This window comes from Anolis sagrei, chromosome 6 (genome assembly GCF_037176765.1).
Source record: "Anolis sagrei isolate rAnoSag1 chromosome 6, rAnoSag1.mat, whole genome shotgun sequence".
Lineage (NCBI taxonomy): Eukaryota > Metazoa > Chordata > Lepidosauria > Squamata > Dactyloidae > Anolis > Anolis sagrei.
Window position 1 is genome coordinate 76,606,557 of NC_090026.1, and position 22,317 is coordinate 76,628,873.

The following is a 22,317-nucleotide window of genomic DNA, read 5'->3' on the forward strand; positions in this document are numbered from 1 at the left end:
AAGCCCTAAACAATTCGGGCCCCACCTATCTCCCTCTATGAACCGACATCTCCCTCTATGAACTGGCACAGACACTAAGATCCACCAGGAAGGCCCTCCTCTCGCTCCCACCACTGTCTCAAGCCTGGCTGGTGCTGACAAGAGAGAGGGCCTTCTTGGTAGTGGCCCCCCAACGCACTCCCCAAGGAGATAAGGCTGGCCCCATCCCTCACCTCCTTCCGTAACATCTTGAAGACCTGGTGGTTTCATCAGGCCTTCGATAAGAACTAGTTTCAAGCCCTTGGTCCAACAGTTAGGAGTTGGCCTTGTACTCCATTCATTCCCCAGTTCCAGGTCATCTGAGGGCACCTTTTCTTCTGGCCTAGACCTTTTTTTATAGTCCTTTAATTGACCCTAGAATTGAGTGGCCCCTAGTAGGGTAATTGCTGAGACTGATCCTTGTACTATAGTATTCTGCTACAATAGAGGAGCTTTTTTGTTGAGTTCCAGGGCCAAAGAACTGCCTGTCTCAGGGGAGCGTGTTTGCTCTATCAATGTTCAACATTTACACAAATGACCAGCCATTGCTAGAAGGGACAGAGTTTCATCTATGCTGATGATCATGCCATTACTGCTCAAGCAGGGAGCTTTGAGATGGTTGAACAGAAGCTCTCCAAAGCTCTAGGAGGGGGCTGAGGATCTACCCTAGCAAACCTTTTGTATCATTATCCCAATATCCCCATGCATATGGGATATATTGAGCATGGTGATCAGGTCAGATTAATGGAACATCTCAGCAAGAGAGAGTCCAAAAGTGGCAGGCTCAAACCGCATATCGCATTATCACGGGGTGTCTGTGCCCTAAACCACTGGAGAAATTACACTTTAGTCAGTATTGCACCACCTGACATCTGCTGGGGTGTAGTAACCAATAGTGAAAGGACCAAGGCAGTGACATCTCCAGCCCACCCCGTTTGGGTATCAGCTAGCACGTCAATGCTTTAAATCAAGAAATAGTTTTCTGAGATCTACAGAGACACTCGCTGGGACATCTCAGCAAGCGAGAGTCCAAAAGTGGCAGGCTAAAACCCAGAACCTCAATCAATGGCTGATACCGGATGAGAGACTCCCTCCTGGGCACACAGAAAACTGGGTGATTTGGAAGGTGCTCTGGCACCACGAAATGCAGAGCCAACCTTAAGAAATGGGGCTACAAAGTGGAATCCACGACATGCGAGTGTGGAGAAGAGCAAACCACAGACCACTTACTACAATGCAACCTGAGCCCTGCCACATGCACAATGGAGGACCTTCTTGCAGCAACACCAGAGGCACTCCAAGTGGCCAGATACTGGTCAAAGGACATTTAATAGAATACCAAATCTGCAAACTTTGTGGTTTGTTTGTTTTTAATGCAATACAACTGTTTTGGTTCGCTCTTGACACGATTAAAAAATGCATTGGCTCAATCCCAGAGTCAATTTGGCGCTTTGTTTACAGCCTTAGCCCCGCCCCCTTGTAAGTGGGCGGGGCTAAGGGCAGGGAGGCCACGTGAGGGACGCTCGGACCCGCGCGCCGCCCTTTCATCCTGGTCTTTGGTGGGGGATTCAGAGAGAGAAAGAGCTCTCTGATGCCTTAAGATAGCTCTCGCTTGATTGATCCCTAATGCCATTAATCCTATGCAAACTGCTGGAGGGGAGGAGTAGGAAGCTTACTTGGAGGGGATACAACCCAAAAGAGGAGGGGGGGGGGGAGTCAGAGTTTCCTTCTGCAGCCCAGATGCAATCCACATCCTGACGCAGGAGCCAGACCCTCTCTCTCTCTATAGCAATCTCATCGGGACTCACGTCTAAATCAGGCTACACAGAAAACGGTTTGTGTTGTGCAACTTAGATTTGTAGTTGTCTGGCGTGGGCGGGTCCCTTAAGTCTTTTGTGGGCGCTGAATGTATCATCTAATTCTAACCCATTTTATTCTCTGTCCCAAGGCAGCAAAAATGCAAGATACTCCACTTTGGCAGAAAAAATGAAATGCGAAGATACAGAATGGGGGACGCCTGGCTCGAGAGCAGTACGTGTGAAAAGATCTTGGAGTCCTCGTGGACAACAAGTTAAACATGAGCCAACAATGTGATGTGGCGGCAAAAAAAGCCAATGGGATTTTGGCCTGCATCAATAGGAGCATAGTGTCTAGATCTAAGGAAGTCATGCTACCCCTCTATTCTGCTTTGGTTAGACCACATCTGGAATATTGTGTCCAATTCTGGGCACCACAATTCAAGAGAGATATTGACAAGCTGGAATGTGTCCAGAGGAGGGCAACTAAAATGATCAAGGGTCTGGAGAACAAGCCCTATGAGGAGCGGCTTAGGGAACTGGGCATGTTTAGCCTGAAGAAGAGAAGGCTGAGAGGAGATATGATAGCCATGTATAAATATGTGAGAGGAAGCCACAGGGAGGAGGGAGCAAGCTTGTTTTCTGCTTCCTTGGAGACTAGGACGCGGAACAATGGCTTCAAACTACAAGAGAGGAGATTCCATCTGAACATTAGGAAGAACTTCCTGACTGTGAGAGCCGTTCAGCAGTGGAACTCTCTGCCCCGGAGTGTGGTGGAGGCTCCTTCTTTGGAAGCTTTTAAACAGAGGCTGGATGGCCATTTGTCAGGGGTGATTTGAATGCAATATTCCTGCTTCTTGGCAGGGGGTTGGACTGGATGGCCCTTGAGGTCTCTTCCAACTCTTTGATTCTATGATTCTATGAAAAAGTGGCAGAAGTTTTTGAAACCACCCTCCCTGCAATTATTCCCATTAATAACCCTAATGGTTGTTTACTAACAGTGGTATATATGTGGCCTCAAAAAAAAAAAAAGGATGTTCATTCAAAAATCTTGGAATCCCATTCCCAAAGTGCTGCATTAGTAGATTCACCCTTGAACTATATGAAAGATGCTGCCAAAAATTGGAACTTTAGCTGGTAATGGGAAGTGAACTTCCTCAATGTCCAAATAGCATAACAAATGTGTTTTTGCCTTAGTTCTAGATTCTGTTGCTATAGCCATGGATAGCTTTATATACTCTATATAGAGTGTGGTGGAGGCTCCTTCTTTGGAAGCTTTTAAACAGAGGCTGGATGGCCATCTGTCAGGGATGCTTTGAATGCAATATTCCTGCTTCCTGGCAGGGGGTTGGACTGGATGGCCCATGAGGTCTCTTCCAACTCTATGATTCTACTCTGTGGATTAGGATTTGAAAAAAAAATCATTTTTTTTAGGGAATGAGCAGAAATATTCTGGAATTTCATTATATAAAATCCTACGATCTGATTGCGTTTTGTTCTCCAACCCCTGCGGCTTTTGCTTCTGTTTGTTTAGCCTGAAGAAGAGAAGGCTGAGAGGAGACTTTTTTTTTTGTTGTGTCAGGAGCAACTTGAGAAACTGCAAGTCGCTTCTGGTGTGAGATAATTGTCCGTCTGCAAGGATGTTACCCAGGGGACGCCTGGATGTTTTGATGTTTTACCATCCTTGTGGGAGGATTCTCTCATGTCCCCGCATGAGGAGCTAGAGCTGACAGAGGGAGCTCATCTGCGCTTTCCTCGGATTCGAACCTGCAACCTGTCGGTCTTCAGTCCTGCTGGCACCTGGGTTTAACCCACTGCGCCACTGGGGGAGACATTATGTTGTTGTTCATTCATTCAGTCGTCTCTGACTCTTCGTGACCTCATGGAACAGCCCACGCCAGAGCTCCCCGTCGGCCGTCACCACCCCCAGCTCCTTCAAGGTCAAGCTAGTCACTTCAAGGAGACCTTATAGCCATGTATAAATACCTGAGAGGATGTCATAGGGAGAAGGGAGCAACCCTGTTTTCTGCTGCCCTGGAGACTAGGACACGGAACAACAACAATAATAATAATAATCTTTATTTATACCCCGCCACTATCTCCCCAAAGGGGACTCAGGGCGGCTTACCTGAGGCTGAGCCCAGAAATATATTACAGCAAAATACAATAAAATAACAGAACATCACAATAAAATAGATAAAGCATAAGAATACAATAAAAGCAAAATAAAATAGAACAAGATAATGCAATGATTAATCAATCACAATTACAACATATACAACATAAAATGATAAAGCTCTGCCTGAGAAAAAGAAAAGGAAATGTTTGTGAGGGAATAAACCCCGTAGGATGCAATGGAACAATGTCTTCAAACGACAAGAAAGGAGATTCCATGTAAACATTAGGAAGAACTTTCTGAGTGTGAGAGCTGTTCAGCAGTGGAACTCTCTGCCCCGGAGTGTGGTGGAGGCTCCTTTGGAAGCTTTTAAACAGAGGCTGGATGGCCATCTGTCGGGGGTGGTTTGAATGCAATTTTCCTGTTTCTTGGCAGGGGGTTGGACTGGATGGCTCATGAGGTCTCTTCCAACTCTATGATTCTATGACAGTCACTTTTAGCTTGGTTGAAATCTAAGAGCCCTTCCACACAGGATATAAAGGCAGAAAATACCACAATATCTGCTTTCAACTAGGTTATCTGAGTCCACACTCAGATAATGTAGGATTTTCTGCCTTGATATTCTAGGATATAGCTCTAACTCAGAATATCAAAGAAGAAAATCCCACAATATCTGGTTTGAACTGGGTTATCTGAGTCCACACTGCCATATATTCCAGTTCAAAGCAGAAAATGTGGGATTTTATTCAGCTGTTTGGAAAAGGGCCTAAGTTATACAAGGAGGCTATTTAGTGTTTGCAAAGCATGACTTAATCGTAAATCACTGTATAGTTTGTATATGTAATGTGTAAATGGCCTTATGATTAGGATTGGGTGGAGGGAGTAAAGTTGCCTCATCAACTCTTGAAAACAGCATCAGGAGCTTCTGTGGGCATACATTTATTGCCAGTGGTGGTATCTGTTGGTGGTGATGCTACTGCATGCTTTCCACATTACGACAAGCCTAAAAGTGACCCTATCAAGGAGTTTTCGTGGCAAGATTATTTTTTTTGCTCTTGCTTTTCTCTAAGGCTGGGAAAGTGTCATTTCTCCAAGATCATGCAGTGGGTTTTTGTGGCTGAACGGGGATTCCAGAGTCATAGTCCAATGCTCAAAGCGTTACAATATGCTGGCTCTCCCTCGTTGGTCGTAAGTCCCCTAAAGGATGTTTGGAGATTGGACTGGGACAGCCAAGTGTCTGCTCTGACTGGGCTAAATTAATTACCATTCATTACTTTCAATTGGAGACTGGCTGTCCTGAAAAGTCCAATAAATAAAACCCACTGATTTTTATTCTGGCTGCTGAAAGCTGGCTATGCTTAATAATAATAATAAAATCTTTATTTATATCTCGCTTTTCTCCCTAATGGGACCCAAAGCAGCTCACAACGTAATACAATACAAAGCACATTTAATATAAAATACAAGATTTCTGGTGGTGCAGCGGGTTAGACTGCTGAGCTGCTGAACTTGCTGATCAAAAAGTTGGCAGTTTGAATCTGGGAAGCAGGATGAGCTCCCGCTGTTAGGTTCAGCTTCTGCCAACCTAGCAGTTCAAAAACATGCAAGTGTGAGTAGATCAATAGGTACCGCTTCTGTGGGTAGGTAGCAGCACTCCATGCAGTCATGCTGGCCACATGATCTTGGAGGTGTCTACGGACAATGCTGGCTCTTCAACTTAGAAATGGAGATGAATATCACCTCCCAGAATCGGAAACAACTGGACTTAACGTCAAGAGAAACTTTTACCTTTACAAGACAAAAATCGCACAAAGCATAATAGCGTCCAGAAATAATATTAAGCATTAAAAGCATTTTAAACCAATTACAATTATTGTGGAGACTCATCCATTAAATAGTATGTTTTGCTAAGCTCAGTGCAATCGACTTTGCTGTCATTAGCAATTGAATTCATTCCTCAAAAGCTTGCTTGAACAGGTAGGTCTTGAACTAGTTCTTGAAAGACAACAGGGAAGGGGCAGTTTTAATCTCAATGGGGAGGGACTTCCAAAGGGCCGGAGCAGCTACCGAGAAGGCCCTCTCTCATTGCCGCCAACCGTATTTGTGAAGAGTTACCTCAATTTTTCTTCCCCACTATGTACAATTCAGGCCGTTTTTGGTTTATTTAAGTATCTATAGCGAGGGAGGCAAATTGTAGCACTCAAGGCATTATCCATCTACAGTTCCCATCATCCTTGACCATATAAGCTATGGTGGTTGGGGTTGTGGGGAATTGTAGTCCCACACCACCCAGAGAACCACAAGTCACCCATCTCAATTTGCAGAATCCGTAACTAAATCAAGGTTGAGTATCTCTTAGCTGAAAATCTGAAATGCTCTTACATCCAAAATCATTCAGTTGCTTAAAATTGTCAAAATTACCATACCTTTGCTTTCTGTTGGTCCAGAGTACACAAACTTTGTTTCGTACACAAAATTATTTAAAACATCGTGTTATGCCTACAAAGTGTATATGAAACATAAATGAATTTCATGTTTGGAATATATATATATATATATTCCAAAACCTGAAATCTAAAACAGTTTTGCTCTCTAATATTTCTAATAAGAAATACCCAACCTGCATACATTTTATTCCAAGACATTTTATTCCAAGACAGTGTGATGTGGTGGTTTGAGAAATGAATTATGGCTTTAGAGACCAGGTTTGATTCCCTGCTCAGCCATGGAAACTCATTGACGGACCTTGGGTTAGGATCTCAGCTTTTTAAAAGAAAACATGATAAAGTGTCCTTAGGGTCACCATAAGTCACGAACAACTTAAAGGTACACAACAAGAAGTAGCTGGAAAACTGCGCTTACCTCTATTCACTTAGAGAAGAAAATTATTGTGCAAGTATTTACAAGCGGATAGATTCTTTGCTCCAAAACCTATACAGATATTCAGGCCTTGATTCAAAATTTTACACTGAACTAGTGGAATGTTACAAAAATTCAAGAGTTTTAAAGTTTTCCCAAAATTCTCATACCACATTAGATACTAGGAAATAAATATAATTTTAGATCCATTTATTGCATTGAATGTTCATATGCATCACTTTGAAAAAAATTAAAAGAAAAGAAAAAGTATGTGTGTGCATGAAAAATAATAATTAAACTTTCCCTCTCAATAAAACAAAACCAATATAACACACAAAAAACCCCAACAGTGCCTGAAATAAAGAATATATGCTCTTATTATGAATCTCTCCTAGTCTCAAAAAACCTTTTTAAAAAATTGAGAATGCTTGATAATGCTCCAAACGTAACAACCTAGTCTTCAGTGTTTTGCTTCATTTCTATCAAAATTATTGTGTGTCTTACTGTAAGTGTAAGCAAGAAAAAGTATGTTTTGAACTGAATCCTAGCTGTTGTGGCAACATGACAGTCATCTTGCAGTAAACATTTACCTGTGCAACTGTGGTAACTCCAGGGTACCACTGACTGAGCAAGAGTAAATGGATTTAGGTTTATTGCCTAAAGGCCTACTCCCATCCTTTATAAAATGCGGGTGGGGTATTCCTGACCCAATTTCTAGGCCTCGCCACAAAGACCCACGTTATCAAAAGTATTGGTGCTATTGGGTATTACCATCAAGTTGTCTGTAAGTAATTGCACTGGGTATTTGATCACAACGGGGGAATCGGTCTGCCGCCCTTGAAGCATTTCATGGTCCCTGATACCTTTCAGAGGCTCTTTGTGTGCCATCCCACCCTCTGAGGTCTGAAGAGCGGGTTTATTGAAGTCGGCATATTGCTGGAGCAGAAGGGATACAGTTTGTATCTATCTCCTTCTCCGGCCCTGGGATCCGGGCAGACCGAGGAAAGATCATCCGCACTGGGAACCACATGAGTAGGTTTCTAAACTTTATTTCAAATTTATGTCAAGGAGCCTTTGATTTCCCCTCCCCTTTTGTGCATTAGTCTGTATCTTATTGTAGCTTTTTAATGCATAGTGTGTATGTTATGAAATACTAGGTTCACTTGGTTTGCATATTATGTGTGATTGCTTTATTAGATCCTTTTAAAACCACCTTTTTCTATAGTCAAAGATGACAGGTTTGGGGGATTAACATGCTCTAAATAGTCTAGTTGTTAACGGGACTAACTTCAAATAACGCTTTGCATTTGAATTGTTAAGCCCTGCAACGAGTTATAGTTTACACAAAAATGTGGCCATTAATTATATTTTAGCACTCACTGACCAGGTTTATTTATTTATCGTGTCAAGAGCAAACCAAACAGTTGTATTGCATTTTTAACAAACAAACAAACAAAAAACAAAGTTTTACACAAAGGCTTACTTTAGTGGATTCCCACTCTTTGTAATTATTGTTCTCTCTCCCTCTCTCTCTCTCTCTCTCTCTCTCTCTCTCTCTCTCTCTCTCTATATATATATATATATATATTAGTTTCAGAAGTTTCCTCTGAGGCTGTAGTTTGATGTTTGTTGTGTTGGCTGCTCTTAATGCAGTACAGGTTTATCATTCCCTTATCCCTGGCCAAAAACACACCCAAACAACTACCTTCTAATATCATTATTATCTGTGTCTACATTCAGAAACAGGATTTTCTAGTTCTCTTAAATATGTAAATACCTTTAACAGATCACGCTAAAATCAGATTCATTTGTTTAAACTTAAACAGCAGGCAGAAAATGATGATTGCACTAATTCGTTCTAACTTACACTGAAAATATTAAATTCTGCTTATGTATGTTTCAGAAATATATTGAAGAATTAAACGGCAGTGCCCCTGAAAGAGGAAAGAAACATCAAAACACTGGGCCTCGGCCTTTGATGTGTGGCCTTGAAAGATGTGTATAATTGACTTCTAATCTTGCGTATTCTAAAGAAAAAATCCAGATTAATTTTAAAAATATTTTATTTTCTAAAAGGGTTCAGTCAACACCTTAATTTCATTTTGGGTACAACCTGATAACACAATATCAGTGCTTTCAGGATACAAAATGTTTCCATACCTGCAAAAGAGAAGCTGTTGTGTAGATTACATGTTTTGGCTTTTCTGATGGAATAGCAGAGCTATAAATAATTGCAAAAGAGTTATAAAGCACTAATATTGGCTGGTATTGCACTTGTCAAATATCAACGACTAATACAGTGTCTTTCACGCAATTGAAAAATATATTTGAGCCTAAACCAAAAATTTACTGCTGTAACGGAATTATTCTGATCAAATATAAGGATTGTAAATATTATCCATAGGAACAATTTCCCGTTTTATTTTTTACAGTTGCCATATTATAAATATTAAGATTCTTCTCTGTCTTTGAAATGTTTAATTGTTGAACAGACAAACATTAGACTAAAGCATGTAGGAAGAAAACACACAACCTTTTTGTATATGTTTCTACAGTACACCTGTTCACATTCTCATATCTCAAAAGGAATTATAGCATTCACATATATCTCCAGTTTATTTTTGGAGTGTCATAGAATTAATATGAGCCAAAGCTGAAGTTCAAAATGTGTGACTGTAACCGTCTAAATATCTTTCAATAATGCAATAACCGCTTTCAGTTACAATTCAGAGAGAAAAAAACCAGACTACTACTACTACTAATAATAATATATTTGTTGCTTCAGATATTTATAAGAAGAATGACATAAGGTAGAATATATTTTTGTAAAATGCGACATTTTTAAAAAGACACGCTTTCATCCTAGGTAAATACAACAGAAGACTGATTGGTTCAGTTTTTGTAGTTGTCCTTGTAGGTACACTTTCTAATTCTGGTTTGGTTTAGCAACTGAAAGTGTCCTAGGGATTTAGGTTAGCAAGAGGCACATTAGTCATGCAGTATCTGATGAAGCTGTGGGCGTAATGAAACCAAAACAGCATGAATGGGAGGATATCTGCAAGGCCATTCAAACATATAAATAGGCATTATATGTATATACTTTGTGCAAAACGGTAGAGGATAGATTCAAGAATCAAAGATACCAATTTGATTCAACTCATGTTGCAGGCTTGATACCATTGTAAGTGGTCCTCTGGCATATACTGTTCTGAATTGAGTTGGTAGGTTTCCTTTTTGAAGCACTTTCTGTCCAGTTTCCCATAAAACCAAAATTATCATTAAATATATATCTAATCCTTTCTTAATTATGTTATTCATATTCTCTGCTTCAGTCAATATGGGATGTTTGAGTGAAGCCAGCCTTACAGGGAAAAATTAATGTCAATCAAATGGAAAATAATCTTAGAAGCAATGCTTTTCCATACCTTCATCTCTACCTGGTCCCACTATTTTCAGTCATAAGATGCCACTTAAATATTGGCCAATTGCGATGGGTGTGGAATTAACTACTTTCAACTACTTTGGAAACGTTCTATTTCAGCTCCTTTTATTTATTAACAGTTTAGAGCAGATTTCTTCATCCACATGAATCTTTTGTGATTGGACAGCTAATTTGAAAATATTTGGCAAGAGAATTATATTTAACAGACCTCTGAATCGGATAGTGTGGTCTTCAAATTTGCAGTGTACATATTAGCTTAACTAAACCTTTTCAAAAACGATTTCCCCCCCAATCATAAAAGGCTTAACTGCTCTGAATACTGATTGTCATGCTGGATACATTTATACATGGAAGCTATGTAAAAGTTCATTGGATTAATTTAAAAAGGAATCTCTATGAAAACAAAGAGAATCTCTATAATTGTCCTGTATCTGTATCACAACTTCTAAGCCTCCCATTCCCAGTGCCCTTACTAAAGAGTAAGCTTCTTTCACCACAATGCTATAGTATACTGCTTTAAATTTTGCCCATTATCTCCTATCTCAGATATTAGCTCTGGATTTCTTAAGCACATGGAACACAGTTACTGTTCTCTGCTAGACATATGTCGGCGTGGCATCCATTGATGGAAGATGATGAGCAATGGAGACAACCGCTAGAAACTCAAAGGACATAACGCGCTTACAGTATGTCTTCCTTTCAGTTTGTCTTCACTGTCGAGTCAATATCATTCCATCCCTTAGTATTCATCATCCTTCTCATCTCTTCTCAAATTTCAAAATGGTTGCAGACTTCTTCTTTCTTTTTCTTTTTTTTTGTATTCACAAGGAGGTTAAAGGCGTTTCCCCTTCGCAAGGGGGATTATCTTACCAGAGGATTCTGGGACTGCAGATGTACACTGCGGCAAAATCAGAAATTCGTCGTTTTTTTAAAAAAAAATCACTTCCAGACCCCAGCTGTTAAAAATAATAGAATTATAGTAAATCATTGATAAGATTAAAACATAAAACCATTTTACACCCTAAAGCATCCTAAAACACTGGGCTTTTCCCTGATTCCATTCCTTAAATAATGCAAATTTTCAAGTAGCTTTTCTATCCCAAGCACGCAGCGCCATGAAATCGATAATTTTTGATCTTTTGGTTAGTAGGCAACCTGGTGAGCTATTGCGGTGACTGCAGGCTGCAGACATGTTCTTGTCAGCTCAAAATTTTCATATTGTTTTTGACTCCATGGAGACTTGTCGATGGGATATAGAGCCAGTTATATCTTCAGGCTTCCTAAGATGCTGAAGGGTTGTTTTTAAAAACGCACAGATATATGCACTCGTATACAAATACGGGTCCCCTATATTTTGCAGGGCGGGGGGAAGGAAAATAAGAAGATTTACTGGATTTTTTTAAACAAAAAATTATGTAAAAAGGATGGCTGGTGTGATTATAATCACATCATGCAAGGTCCACGGTTTCCATTTAGTGAAATTTCGCAGAGGGCAACTTCTTAAGAACATCCCTGCTGTGCAGAGTGAAAAGCATGAACAAACCAAAGACAGAATTCATCTGTGTTTATATTTTACAGACAATGAAAAACCTACTCTTTGTGTGCCTTTTTTCTCTACCTTATTATTTCATGAAAACTGCAGCATTTTCCCCGCCCCCCCATCCGAACACTCACCGCCCCAACACTGCAGTGTTCGGTATTCCTTTCTTTCTTTCTTCCCCCCTTCTTCTTCTTCTTCTTTTCCTCTCACAATTTCTGCACGCGCCATCTTTGTCCATTGTTATCCTTTTTCTGAGTTCAGTTGCCCCATCCCTTTTCGATCGGCCACCAAATAGGAGTTGAAATACCCGACCAAAGAAGCCTGTATTTTTTTGTTTACTTATTTCTGTATACACCTGAAAGGTGGAAAGGAGACCCAGCCCATGATTTTTCCCCCTGTCTATGAGGCTGCCATAACCTGTTGTAGAGAGGGATGCTGAAAATATTAACATAATAGCAACAGCTGCAGCCTAAATAGAAGCTATGAGATAATTAATGTGCGACAACAAATTAATTTGCTGCAGGTGTGTGAGATCTGAACCACATAACCCAGCCATTTCCTCTTTGAATATCATTATGCCCCCACCCCACCCCTGCACCAAACTATATATGTATATGTGTGTGTGTATATATATATACACAGACACACAGACACACATACATATGCAGATTGAGGTGTCCTGTTATTAATATCTCATGTGCCTGTTGTCAAGGACCAACACTTTTGAATGTCATAATCCTTGGCAGCGAAGGACAAAGGGAAAGAATCCTCAACCACAATCAGGAATGATGGGGTTTTCTAGAAGCCATTAAATAGACTTGATGCAATGTCCAGCCTTGAACATAAAGCCTCTCTTGCAGCTTTGTCAATAATGGAGGTAAACACACAGGCATCTCGTATGCATATGTGTGTGAGAGTGATAGAGAGAGAGAGAGATCAAGGGTGGGGAGGCTGTATGGTATGTGGTTCTGTGTAGTAGCTAGTGCAGAAGTACGTCTTTTGTGCCATCCATTGGAAGAGAAAAGGAATCAAGCCCCTAATCTGAAGCATGACGGACAAAAGTCTCATTGAGTGCAATTGGACTTGGTGCTGAGTAAACTTGTTTTTTATTGGCTTGGGAAATGATTTTTTGAGTGTGGCGTGTAGGGCCTGCAAATGAGTCAGAAGGAGAAATCTACCTGCCTCTGGTGGTAAATATAATTAATTCAAGAGTCTGAATACTAATTAAATACCTGATGGGCATATGCCAGTAATGTAGGACAGCATTCAGACACTGGCTAAGGTGAACTCAGAGTGCTCTAAGCAACTGCCTGTGGTCATCCTCATGCCAGGAGGACAAAAGAATACCTCACTGCATACAAAGAAGCACTAGCTACATGTGCATCATCCAGGCAACCTATGTCGACTTATGGCAGCCCCATGAATTTCATAGGGGTTTCTTAGGCAAGGAATACTCAAATATGGTTTTGCCAGTTCTTTCCTCCAAAACAATAGCCTTACTGCACCTTATTTGACTAAAACTATCCAGGTATTCACATTATTGGAAATGTTAAGGCTCAAATGCCAACATTTTTTTTGTATTTGATTTTGCTTTCTTGTTGCCATGCCTAACTCCAAAGAGAAGCTACATAATTAAAGCAAACAATTATGTCCTATGTATTTTTAAAAGGTTGCTCTGCCTTTCTGGTTTAACCTTGAGATGTTTATTCTTTGATCGGAAAACCAAAGCTCTGTGCATGCACGTATGCTATAAAAGATGCTGTAAACTTAATTTCTTGGAGTTTGATTAGATTTCCTTGGTATTTTCATTTAACTTCCCTCTGATCTGGATGTCAGGGGAATGTGAGCGCTGAGTTCCGTTTTGCATGGCAATGAGGCCATTGGTGTAACTTCTTTTTGACGTACATAAGCAGCCTGGTTGAATCACAACCATGAGCAGATGTACTCCAGTATGTGGAGCCTGCCATCCTAGGAGGACTTCCCCCCTTCTCTGGTGGAGCCCTTCTCCATGCCAACCATTCTTGGCAGACACAGAAGCTCTGCTGCACTTAATCATATGCAGTCTCTGCTTCCTCATTGGCATCAGTAATATTGCATCTCTATATACACATCCCCATATGTATTGATGTTTTTTACTTGGAATTTTAGGATTTTTTTTTTTAAAAAAGCAATGAGAATTAAGGTAAAGGGGAACAGCTAAAATGGCTGTCCCTCACCATGTAAATGTGCATGAGCAAGCCCATATTTGAACTCACACATCCAACACTTCTTATCTGCAGTTACTGTCATGTTAAGAGATAATGCTCAGGACACATTTAGAACTGGGCGTCTAATGTTGGCTACTTCTTTCCCATGGCATATTTTGAAAGTGTGAAAAGTGATCTTAATACTGTTCAGAATGCAAATCTTTGCGAAGATAGAGACTGGGGGATGGATCCAGACCTAATCATCCCTTTAAAAGTGGATCCAACAATGTCAATGGGACTTAAATTAGGCATGACTAACCAAAGTCCTATTGATTTTTGTGACTGCTCTAAGGATGATTAATTCTAGCTCCAGTCCACTAGAAATAAAATGTCATTTCTAACATTAAAGGTTCGGCTTGAAGATTTGTACCAGTAACAGAGCAAAAGAGATTGTGGTATTATAAAAGCATTGCACTGACATTCAGAGAGGGAAGTTAGTGCCATTGTTGAAAAGAGGATTGGGGAAGATGATGCAAAAATGCAACGCTATATAATATTAACGTTTATTTTAAAATGTTGTACTGGAGCTCGGAATAGCAACTGCAATGAAAGACCCCTTTCACATATAAGACATCAAAACAATGGTTAATTTTTAACAAATATGCAGAATATGTTATGGACCCTTTGTATCTGCTGCAGTTTTGTTCCAGGACCTGCTGCAGATGCTAAAATCTGTGGATGCTCACGTTCCAATATACATAATGGCACTAGCTGTCCCCTGCCACACGTTGCTGTGGCCCAGTCTGCTGATCTGGAAAATAAAGTAATAAGAAAGTGTTGCAATATATGTAATTTCTTTATGCTTGTGGGTAAACAGTATTTCTTGCTGTTTCTTTGATGTGGAGAGTGTCTAGTTTGCCCACCCTGGAACATGCAACATATCATTGTCCTTCTTTAGGGGTCCCTTTCAAATCTATGATACTATATCTGTGTGTGAATCATACCTATCTATACCTATGGCTGGATGGCTCTTTGTCAGGAGGACTTTGATTACATTTGCTTGCCCTGATGAAGGGAGTTAGATTGGATGGCCTTAAGTATTTTCTGTTGGTCATGGGGGTTCTGTGTGGGAAGTTTGCCCTGATTCTGTCATTCGTGGGGTTCGGAATGCTCTTTGATTGTAGGTGAACTGTGAATCCCAGTGACTACAATTCTCAAATGTCAAGTTCTATTTTTCCCAAACTCCATCTGTGTTCATATTTGGGCGTATTGAGTGCTTGTGCCAAGTTTGGTCCAGATCCGTAACTGTCCCCAGTGCTCTCTGAATGTAGGTGAACTACAACTCCCAAACTCAAGGTCAATGCTCTAGTTTGGTTCAATTCCATCGTTGATGGAGTTCAGAATGCTCTTTGATTGTAGGTGAACTATAAATCCCAGTAACTACAACTCCCAAATGACAAAAATCATAATTTTTGAATGATGGTCACTCCTTGCTTGGTGAGACGTTTTGTTGCCCAATTTGGTGTGATTTCATTCATTGGTTCTTTTGTTTTTAAGGTATTCATTATGCACAGAGCATTTATATATATAGATAGTACAATAGTGTTGCTTATATAAAATGGCAAAATCAAGCTTTTCTCTTTAGACTTAAAAAAAATTCAAGCTGTAGATGGTGGAATTTGTGGATGCTGAATCTGTGGATATGGAGGACTGAATGTATATTCCAGATTGCTGTAGGCATCTGAGAATAGTGACTATAGTAACCTGGGAATTATAGGTTCTAACATATATATTTTTCTGAGAGATGTTGCATCCCTTCTTCCTCTAACGCAGAGCATTTATCTCTCCCTTTTTTGATACTAAATAAATCTTTTGAGATTTTTCCCATTTTTACAGGAAATTCCAAATCCCACACTTTGCATCTCTGTTCAAAGCAACATGTCTTGCTTTAGGTGCCAATTCTCCTGCAGGATAGGATCTCCATTTTCCAGGCAGCCACTGACTAATCCTTACATGTCATTGCCTTTTTTGTATTTCTTCTGCTTCTTCGTGCCATTCTGCCGGTCTAATCCTTAAGCCCTTAATCGGACCAAACTTTCATTGATGTCAGCAGCTCTTTTGTCTGGATAACAACTGCCAAACCCCTCCCCATAGCTGCATCACTGTGGCAATATTCGTAACAGTTTACTATAATGTCTGCATGAATAAAAAGTATCCCATTTACTGCTGGGAAAGAAAGCAGTTTATGGTACATCCTGCACACAAGAAAAATTGCTGAATATTTTGGCTCCGCGATTCTGAAGTAAATGTATGTTTTTATGACTGAAGTGTGTGTTCCCTCCCTCACAGGAGAAAAAGAGAGAGAACTCCATATATTACGGCTCTTTTAAAACTATTCAGTGGTGTAAGTGGCTTCGTAAGAAACAAGAATTGATTATTCTCCGTCATGCAGAAACCTGAATTAGTCGTTATAAAAGCGGACTTATATTGGTTCAGATTTAAAGCATTAATCAAGCATTAATCATTATAGGAAAGTGAGTTTTCCAGATATTTTGGTTGAGAGCTCCTTGAATTTGTATCATGATTAACTGGACACCTGCTCTCGTTATATAGATGCATTTTGTGACTTTTCTGCTCAGATGTTTTTAATTTTAAAAGTTCTGAAAGGTTTAAAAAATAAAAATAAAATGAGAATGAAAACCTTGAATATGTATTTTTTTATGCCTTGCTTAAATGGGATTAAAGCATTCCGTTCCCTTGCCATTGATGACTTTGATATTGCAAGCAGCGTCTATAATTTGGAGGAGCCAAAAAGCACTTACATTGTATTTGGGGCAATATTAGACTCACAGTTCATGCATACATTTGTTTCTGTCTCACTGAACAAATTAGTTTTGTGGGTTCTTATTCAGTTCAATCTGTACTTCACCTCAGCAGAGAATCGAAGACTGCAATTCTTTACATACTCTCTTCAGATAAGTCCCAGTGAATAACATAGCATTTGTTTTAAAGGAAACGTGTATTGAATCTGGCTGAGAGACTGGTAGCACAAATATATTCTTTAGGATTGAAATATAGAATTATTACCAGACAGTTGCATATCCTTTTCCTGAATTGATTGGGAAAGTCACTTTTGGGGATTGGAGTTCCCCAAATCCCATAACTGGCAAGTCCATTGCCCATCTTGTAAGTGGGAATCGAATCTACAGTCCAAAATGTAATTTCATAAAATTCTGGTTCCAACTCACTAACAACCTAAATTTAAAGGTATACAGGTTTACATTCTTAAATGTTAAGGTTGTCCTCAGTTTTTCTTGTTTTTGGTTGACTACTTACCATTTCCCACATGCCCTCTTATGTGTCTGTGTTCCTTTCAGTTTAGAATAATGTTTCATGCATCTAACAAAATGGAGTCGGGTCCACACAAGTGATGCATTTCTTAGCCTTTAAAGACTTCATTGGCTGGAGTAGTTAGTGGTAAAGGAGGTTTATTGTTTGTCTATTATATGTTAAAATATCATGTTGCAGAGCTGCTGCCTTCTTGGTATGTTCTCATTAATGAAGAAGACTACATTTTAAATTATTGAAGCAGAAGTTGTAAGCATAATTCACACCATACTTTAGATTGAGTGGTTCCCAAATCTGGATCAAAAGGCAGGTCTCTTGGATTACAGCTCTCACCATCATTAGCAAGGATGTTTGGTGATTGGATTTAGTGTGTGATCAAACAGCATCTAGGGACTAAGGAAGCCCCGCTTTAGACTTGATTTAAAGTGCTTTGTTTTTCCGATAGCTTGGTAGATAAATGGGCATTCATACAAGGTGTTTCAAAATGATGTAACCAATTTCAGAGCAGTATATTTCACAATAGCAACACAAGTTTGCCTTTTATATGTATGTAAACTGCCCTTAGTCCACATGGGGAGAGAAGGCTGTCTGGAAATAAAGTATTAGTATTATTATTACTATCATACAAAAAGTTACAAATGCTTTAATGAGTTATCAAATTATTAAGTTTTACTAACCATTTTGAGCCAGAAAAATATCTTTAAAAACCCACAGATGGAGAATATCTCATTAGGAATTATGTTGTGGGGTCACCATGTTGCAAATGACTGGAACTAGGAACTGTTTGTGTGCTAGGAGGTGTATCTCGCAGTAATAATTTGGAACTCTGTGCCCCATTCTTTCAAGTGATAGGAGTTTCATTCATAGGCGGTTCAAGGTTGCTGTGATATGGCAATTTCAAATCAGGTCCATCATTTTGAAACAGCCTGTATCCATCTGGTTCAGTGTTCCAGGATTGATGCAAGAGCAAAATCATACCTAAGGTGTCCAGTTGATGTCTAAACTTATGCCATGTCAGACTTATCTTTAAAAAAAAACCCCACCAAAATACCATGATCAGACCCTGCCATTTCTCTTTAACCAAAGGCAGCTTGGGGTATATGTGCAGGGATCCAGACTGGGATGAGTTCACATACACACACAGAGAGAGAGAGAGAGAGAGAGAGAGAGAGAGAGAGAGAGAGAGAGAGATTAAGGCCTTTTCTTGCTGTCAATTTCCTGCTAAAAGCCATCCCCCCCCCCCCAAGGCATTGTTGCTTATCAAAGGTGCTAGGTAGGTACTGCAAATATTGCCGTAGGTGAGTGGAGGTGACTTGCATCTGAGAGAAAAGGGTTATCCCCATTAAAAAAAGGTTTGGAGCACTCTAGATCTGCTTATAGTGGTGGTTAATTATTGTTTACCACAAGGGTAGGAGTCATATAGTCCTTAAAATTCCTCCCCAAAAAGTGGCTGGAAAATGTACTTAAACATTTGTTCAGGGGATTCCCTAAAACAGCAAAATAATAATAACAACAATAACAATCATTACCAATGTGACCAGAACTGATTGGAATGTATGTTGTTTATTGGTGTCTTTTTATTGTTTGTGTGTATGAAACATTCGAACACATAGATGCAACTTCTTTGCACCGTAGGGTTGTAGGCACATTGCAAATAATATGAATGTTATTTTTAGACTTGGATCCCATTTCCAAGATATTATAAGTAAAGGTAAAGGTTTCCCCTGACGTTCAGTCTAGTTGTGTCCGACTCTGGGGGATAGTGCTTATCTCCATTTCTAAGCTGAAGAGCCAGCTTGTCCATAGATTTTTTCAAGGTCATGACTGCATGGAGAGCTGTTACCTTCCTGCAGAAGTGGTACCTATTGATCTACCCATATTTGCATATTTTCAAACTGCTAGGTTGGCAGAAGCTGGACCTAACAGCGGGAGCTCACCCCGTTCCCTGGATTTGAACCACCGACCTTTCGGTCAGCAGCTCAGTGGTTTAACCTGCTGCAGTACCAAGGGGTATATACACACGCAAATACATGTATTCCAAAATTGTAAAAAAAACTACAAACACATAGACCCTGAAATCCAAAACACATCAGAACCCAAGTATTTCAGATAAGGGATAATCAACCTATAATATTATCTAGTTATTTTTAACAGCCTGGAAGTATGTGGTGAACAACAAGCAACAAAGTTTTGTTTTATTTTTTTATAACAAACTGTCAGCAAAACCACATTTTCAAAAGAAATGTAGTGTTTGTTTGTATTAATTGTATTAGTATGGCAATGAGTTATGAGATCTAGGTACTTTTAAGAGATACATTTAATAACAACAACATTTAATAGCCACACTAAGGATATTTTAACAAGATTTTTTTTAGCTTTATGCCCCTTTTATTTTCAAATAAAAAGGACAAAAAACAATGAATGAACACAAGTTTTTTTTAAAAAAAAACCTAACACATAATGAAGGCAAACTTTTAAAGAATGGGTGGAAGTGGGAAAACATATTTAAAAGTGGCTTTCCAAGATGGGTGTAAAACAGTGGCTCAGTAAGCCGGGCCTAGAATTGTGATACAAGATGCCTTTGAGCACATGCTCAACCCCGCAATTCGTTTTCAGAGCCAAGTCTTTTCATACAGACGTCTACTATGTTCCCCAAAGGCTTAGGGCCTAATCTGTCTTGACTTCAGCAGACTAATTTAGGAGGAATGAAAAGACATGTTGGTTTTGCTATTGTTAAATTATCAGGATACCGTAAGCCTTGCTGATCTTTTGAAAATCAGCACAGAGCTACCCAAAGACCCTTCCTCCTGCTCCTAAGGTAGGATAGAAATTTTTAAATAAATTAGTGTCCTATGCATTTTTTCCATTTTCCCTTTGGTTGTGTGTACCATCTCAGTCTGACAGCAGTGTATTCTTTATGTCTAGTGTACCTGTATATATGCTTCTGATATTCGGCCATAGTGATGCAGAATATAGTTCAGGGCTGCCACATAAATTATGCAGCAAGGCCTCCCAATTTGATGTGGCACACACAGTACAAGGGACCTTGAATAAGGCTGAGCTCAGACTGGGGAAGAAAGGGAGAGCCAATTAAGAGTTCGGTCAATAGGAGGGGCTTTCTTTACAAAAGGGGAACATCCTAATAGCATACTAACCAGGCTTCCCTTAAATATCCTTTGCAGCTGGGGGTTTGGGGATGGGGGATGAGCAGCCAGGTTGCCAGATGCTATATATATATTTAATCCTTGGGCTAAAGAGAGACAATTGGCATAGGCAGAGGCTCTATTCCCTGACACATTGTTCCTGAAGTCCCCAGTACAGGGAAGCTCTGGACTGTTTCATAGGTTTCTTCCCCCCAGATTTTAGAAATGTGACTGTTTGGATTATTTGTTTGGATGAACTTTCAAGTTTGCTGTATATACACAAATAGAGATGCAGAGAATGCTTTATTAGTCTAAGAAGGAGTATAGAAAAACTTTGGATGGTTGGTTTATTCTCCAGAAGCCTTTTATGCTACTCAATAGTAACATCTATTGTCGAAGGCTTTCATGGCCGGAATCACTGGGTTGTTGTAGGTTTTTTCGGGTTATATGGCCATGTTCTAGAGGCATTGTCTCCTGACATTTCACCTGCATCTACACCAAGCATCCTCAGAGGTTGTGAGGACCTCACAACCTCTGAGGATGCTTGCCATAGATGCAGGTGAAATGTCAGGAGACAATGCCTCTAGAACATGGTCATGTAGCCCGAAAAAACCTACAACAACCCAATCGTAACATGGTTCAGCTAGAGCTATCATGACATCATCCAATGGAACTATAGGATTTGTATCTGGAGGGGCACTAGATTAGCTTCTGGATGAGAATTCTAAATATCCCCTCCTAAACTGCAAATGCCTGAATTCCAAAGGATGTAGCTGTGAAAGTTAAAGTGGAATTATAGTTGTCCTCCACATTTGTGGGCTTCGTTTTTGTGGATTTGATTATTCTTAGATTTGGTTAATATCCTTTCTTTAGAATCTCTAAGCCTTCCAGCATGACTCTTTGGTCAACTTCTGTCGTGTATTTATGCTGGAGGACCTAGATATTCATAGAGAAAACACTTTTCAAGGCATTTGTAGGTCCTCCAGTGTGATTCTATGGTTAACTTTTGGCAGAAGTTGACTGCAATGTTGTGCTGGATGACCTAGAAATTCCTAGAGAGGTGTTTTCTCAGGTTTTTCATGTTTTTCCACTTTTGCAGAAGTCCTTAGCCTCTAACTCCAGTGAGTGTGGAGAGTTGATTGTGCAGCTCTATAACTGTGTGGAGTGAAAATACCCTAGATGACTCCAGCAAGTGGGAAACTTTTTGTTCTTTTGTGGGCATCTTTTGAGGATCCGCTATTGCAATAATGTGTATACCTATCAAAGTCTTCAGAGCTTTCTCTTTCAGTCAACCCCTTTTCTTGCTCTTAGTTTTCCACACTTTGTCAATGAGGATAACTCTTTGCTTTGTTATCTCATCACTTCCAAAACTCTTATTCTGTATTAGATTTTGATATGCCTTTTTATTTATAAAGATATAAGCATGTTACTCTAGAAGTGATGATCACTTTATAAAAATATTGTTGTTATCAGAGCTGAGTTTGAAAGAAAAGAGCTCTATATCATAGAGAAAAATCAAAGTCAAGACACCTGGAGAGAGTATTTTCTGTCCTCTTTGTGGGTGAAAGAGCCTAGCTTAGAATCCATCTGAAGAAAAAAACAACACATAATAATATGAGCCTACAATTCTCCTAATGGACAGTAAACATATTCCTTTTCCTGCACTCTGACACTAATGCATTCTTTTAGAAGGTCTGGAAACTATCTTCTTGGCTTGATTAAGAGGGAACTGGGTTAGAATTCACTAACATTTGTGGAACTGCAGATGCTAAACAATCTGGTAAGGAAAGCAGCAAGTCATAAAGGACAGGAGTTAGAAAGAAGGAGTAACAGAAGACAAATGTGCATTGCTTTCTAATTCACCCACTT

At 39.7% G+C, this 22,317-nt stretch overlaps 1 long non-coding RNA gene across 2 annotated transcripts in view; it reads left to right on the forward strand.

Annotated features, from left to right (window-relative positions):
- Nucleotides 1–1,578: 1,578 nt before the first annotated feature.
- Nucleotides 1,579–22,317, forward strand: part of LOC137097273 (uncharacterized) — a 145,140-nt gene continuing 124,401 nt past the window's right edge. For both annotated transcript variants that reach the window (XR_010910104.1, XR_010910105.1), the window contains exon 1: nt 1,579–1,852. This is a non-coding gene — a long non-coding RNA (uncharacterized lncRNA). The remainder of the gene's footprint in view (nt 1,853–22,317) is intronic.